Source organism: Charadrius vociferus, unplaced genomic scaffold, assembly GCF_000708025.1.
Source record: "Charadrius vociferus isolate BGI_N301 unplaced genomic scaffold, ASM70802v2 scaffold582, whole genome shotgun sequence".
Lineage (NCBI taxonomy): Eukaryota > Metazoa > Chordata > Aves > Charadriiformes > Charadriidae > Charadrius > Charadrius vociferus.
In genome coordinates, this window is record NW_009647405.1 from 64,964 (window position 1) to 70,260 (window position 5,297).

Genomic DNA, 5,297 nt, shown 5'->3' on the forward strand with positions numbered 1-5,297 from the left:
TATACCAAGTGCTTCCCCGGGAAACTTAGAAATCTCTATATAGAGTAGTTTTATAACTTAGTGCTTTTGTTAACTGAGCTATATTGCTAGCATCTTTAGTATTCGCACGTGCTTTGCAGACAGTCACTATCACCAGCAATCCAAAAGAACTTGTGTATCTGTTGTTTAAATAAACTGTACTGTGTAGGCAGCGAGTTGTTTGGGTTTCTCAATGAACGCGACCGAAGCGAGGCCGTGTTAGTTCATGAGCACGACTGGGCTGAAGGTGCAGTCTGCTATTAGTGTGTTCAGAACTGTAACAGTTTAATATATATTAAACGCGCCTGGACTGATAGTGGTGAATTGGGCATCATTCAGAATTTAAACCTAGCCACACCTAGCCTCCCACCTCAGTGAGGAGTGTTAGAACACAAGGGGGTTTATCTTCTGCCAAAACTACTTTGCCCCTTTAACGCAACAAATGTACATAAGAGAACTGGTTAAAAACAAAACAAAATAAAAATAAAAAAAATCAAAACAAAACAACACAACACTGATCACTCAAAGTTTCTACATGTTCCAGAGAGACGTACTCCAAATCTAACTCCTCTATAATATGAGATGGAAAAGAGCATAATTCTTTGAGCACTAGTAGGTCTTTATGCTGCTAGTTTTCCAAATATTTTGAAGCACTCAGTTATTACAGTAACAGACATTAAGGGCTGTACACAGAAGAGTTTCTGGTCTGTAGATAGAGGTTAAGATACAAGATGCAAGCATTGCTTATTCAGAAGCATGGAAAGGCAATGTCAAGGATCATATAAATGATGACATGGGGCCTGAGGGAGCTGGCAGATATCATTGCAAGGCCACTCTCAAAAATCTTTGATCGATCATGGTGACTGGGAGACGTGCCTGAGGACTAGAGGAAAGCAAATGTCACTCCTATCTTCAAGAAGGGCAGGAAGGTGGCCCCAGGAAACTACAGGCAGGGCAGGCGGGCCTCCATCCCTGGGAAGGTGACGGAGCTGCTAATCCTGGAAACCATTACCAGGCACATTAAAGACATAAAAATCATCAAGAGTAGTCAGCATGGCTTCAGGATATTTATATAACAAAAAAACAATAGAGCAATTGTGATGATAAAATGAAAATGCAATATACAATAGGTAATTTTTGAATAGCCTGAGCCTAAATCAACACTTCTTTCTGATCTTTCATCTACTTAATCATACTTAATAATAATTTCTCCAAATTCCTTTTCTTATCCTCTTTAAAAAAAAAAATCATTGGCAATATTGTCAAATACAAACATACAATTTTGTTTATGCACATCCACACACACCTCACCAAGCAGTGATGAATTTCAGAAACACAACAGAAAAAAAACCCGTCTTTTAAAACCAGAAACATATAATAGAACAAAATATTGAGAACAGAGTTTACAAGAGGTGAACCACTAGTTTACCCTTCGGAGCATCAAATTCTAAAAACCTATATCTCTACTTGCCCAGTGTCAAAATAATATAATATATATGTCAAATAATGTAATCGTATAAACACAAAGAATAACCCAAAGAATAATACCATTGTGGATCAGTCTGTAAGGCCTCTTCCTGGCAACAAGGCCTGGATAACAACCACTGATAAGATAGGGATGCGAGTGTAACAGTGGGTGTGAATGGGACACCCACAACTGTCTGAGAGGGCATTTGCCCCAAACTGATAACAATGAAGAGGAAGATGACCATCAGCTGGATTAAACAGTAACCAGGGAATTACAAAAGAGACTTGGCAGGAAGCAGGGGGTGGGGGGTGATTTCATCTTTAAAAAGAAGTAGAAAAGAAGCAGTAAAATTTTGCAAATGTGGAAAAAGAAACGGCAACAGAGAAACAGTGAAACTGGGTTTGATGCTGCCAGAAGTGGCCCTGCTGGCATCACAACTTCCACCCAGGCCAAGCAAAACAGCTTCCTCCCTCATGAATAGTCTGCATCCAGCTACTGGGCTTGCAGTACAGGGTGCACCAAGTGAGGGTCCACCCCTCAGGGGTGCAAAGGTGACCTCTTGGGGGGCTTTCTCACTGTCATGTACATTACCAGATTGTAGGGAGCAGCATGGGCACACCTAAAGCTGGAGCACCCACATGTTCCACGAGGCGTGTGCAAGTAGGGTAACCCACACTACCAGAAGGGAAGGTATGCTTGTTACCCTACACTGTCTTGGGGGGGGGTGGGGTGTTAACTCTGTGTGTGCATGTGATTGTTTAAGAGTAGCAACAGAAACATATTTAGGAATATGTAGGTGTTTAGTATTGTGGTTTATCTGTTGTATTATTGATATGGATTCTGAATGTATAGTTCAATCATTGCTGATGATCATGTATTGTTAATAAATCAATAAAAAACTTTGATCCTAATTTGATTTCAATTATGTGAGTTGAGAAGTTTTTCCCCTGCAACAATCCACAAAATTTAATCGAACAAAAATAATGCAACTGTTCTCTAAAAGCAGACATTGGTTTATGTGGCATTCAAACCCATGAAGAAAACCATTGTTATCACAGATGAAGACTGCCAGATTACTGGAAAACTGAACATCACCAGAAAAGTACACCAAATTTAACCCCTATTTAAACAATGTTTGACATGCAAAGGTGTATAGTTTTTATTTGACAGCATAAGGCAAAACAAAGTCCTTTAACTTCTTGGATAGGGTTTGGAGAAGAAAGTTTAGAAGACTAGTAGTTCAGATTTAAATACGTTTCAAACATTATGTTAAAAAGCATAGATGAACACATAACAGTTGTGCCCCTGCAGAATAAAGTAGTAATTTGAAGCCCTTTATTGACAGGTGGAATAAAGAACTCTTCCCCCAAAGGTGGTGGGTTAACCTTGGGCTAAGGACCAAATGTTCACCCAGCCACTCACTCACTCGCCCTCCTCAGCAGGACACAGGGAAAAACTAGGATGAGAAAGCTCGTGGGTTGAGATAAAGACAGGGAAATTGCTTACCAATTACGGTCATACGCAAAACAGATTCAAATTGGGGAAAATTAATTTAATTTATTGCCAATTAAAAAAGATTCAGGTCATGAGAAACAAAAACATTAAAACACCACCTTTTCTCCCCCCTTTCTCATGCCCAGCTTTACTCCAGACTCCTCCTCTCCCCCCCAAGCAGCACAGTATATAATAGTTTCTCTCTGCTGCTCCTTTCCTCTCACACTTTTTCCCATAATAAAGCTAAGAATACCTTCTTGCTTGTGTCAAACAATGTACCTCAAAGCTTTATCTTATGTAACCTTAGAACAGAGTAAAGGCTATGCCCCATTAAATGATCTGCACCTCTGAAATATGCAAAATAGACTTTAATTTCCCAGATCTTCTAATACAACAGAAACATAAACAGTGTGAATACACAATTGCCATCCAACATAGATATCTAAATTAATTTCCAAGTCTTAGCTCCCAACAGTCAATGAGACCTCCACAAAGAATATATAGTACTAGTCAGAAGCTTAGTTAGATGGCACAAATAATACCCATGAGTTCCTTAGTGTAGATATGATATCACTCTCAGAAGAAAAAATGAAAGCCTACAACTTTGTGGTTGGTGATCAATGACTAGAACAAAGAGGCTTAGCTAGTCTCCTGCAATCCTGTCATTCACAAGAAACCAAAACAGGCACTTAAAGTATAGGCTACACAGGAGACACACAACGACCAGAAGTACTACAGCATAAAAAGTAAGGAAGTAACTAAGAGGAAAGGAAAAACATAGCTTAACTAGTGAATTCCAGCAACTTTGACTTGCTTCACAAATGGACCTTACAAAAAAATTCACAAGCACCCTTCTTGAAGGATCAGTCTCTGTCAGGAGTTGCTCAGATGGCCTCTAGATCTCCTATGAATGCAGGCAGATCCTTCCAGTTTGGAATGGGTACTGCATAGAAGACAAATACCACACTGAGGAAGTTTTTCAGCCAAAAGGGCTCTCAAATAGAACAGTAAGGATTGATACCATGTGAAGAGCTAGAAATACTTTCAAAACGGAAGTAGCCAAATGAGAGGCCTTGAACAGTATTTACAAAATACCCACTTCATAGACAGTTTTAACACTTCTGCCAAGGGAATAAGCATCTTAATTCCTCTACCTGCAGAAAGTATTTTTATTTGGCCTTCAAGACAAAGTAAAGGAAAGTAGGTAAGGTACAACTCAATGGAGGCAACATACAACAGAATAACATACAACAGTTACCATGACAGGGGAGGGACAGTTGCTGACATCTCCATTGCAATCTGCTACAGAAGACCAGCCAGCATTGACCTCTTTGAGAAATCCTGATGCTTAAATAGCAACCACTGAGTAACCTTCCCCAGTATTAGACCTTAGCTCCATTTGATAAAAATACTAAAAAACAACACATGCTAAAAACAACACACTGAAAAGCCTGCAGTCATCCTTATTTCAGATATGGGCACATTACAGTGCAACTGCCACATGCATGTATGAAAACCCTCCAAGGTCTTCAGACATAGCCAGAAGATATAACTGAGTTCAAAACACTTCTGATGCAATACCCACAGCAAACAACCTCAGTGTATGTACCCTGATCAGTCATAACTTTTAAACAGAAAAGATGCTGTGTACCTCTATTAGATATGCTGAAAGAATTTTAAAAACAGCAGCCACACTGTTCTAGACTGCTTTGGTTGTGATGCTGTTTGGGTACCTATATTGAGTATCATAGAGACATAAAATGGTTTAGGTTGGAAGGGACCTTGAAGTTCATCTAGTTCCAACCCCCCTGCCATAGGCAGGGACCCCTTCCACTAGACCAGGTTGCTCAAAGCCCCAATCAGCCTGGCCTTAAACACCTCCAGGGACAGTGCCTGACCACCCACAGAGTGAAAAATTTCTTCCTAATATTTAATCTAAATCTACCTTCTTCCATCTTGAAGCCATTCCCCCTCATCCTGTCACTAAATGCCCTTGTAAAAAGTCCTTCCCCAGCTCTCCTGTAGGCCCTCTTTAGGTATTGGAAGGCTGCAATAAGGTCTCCCCAGAGCCTTCTCTTCTCCAGGCTGAACAAACCCAACTCTCTCAGCCTAAGTAGTCCCAGAAGAGGTTTTTGGGAAATTCTGTTTGGTAGGATACTAATTCTGCAATGACACTGGGCTGCAAACACTGCTAAGGCTTAGAACAATCAATTCTGATATGTTAGTAGTTGGGCTCCTTGTAAAAGAAATAAGCAATTGTAAAAGAAATAAGCTTTTAAGTGATTTAAGTAACTTAGGCCTTATTAGATTTTTTATA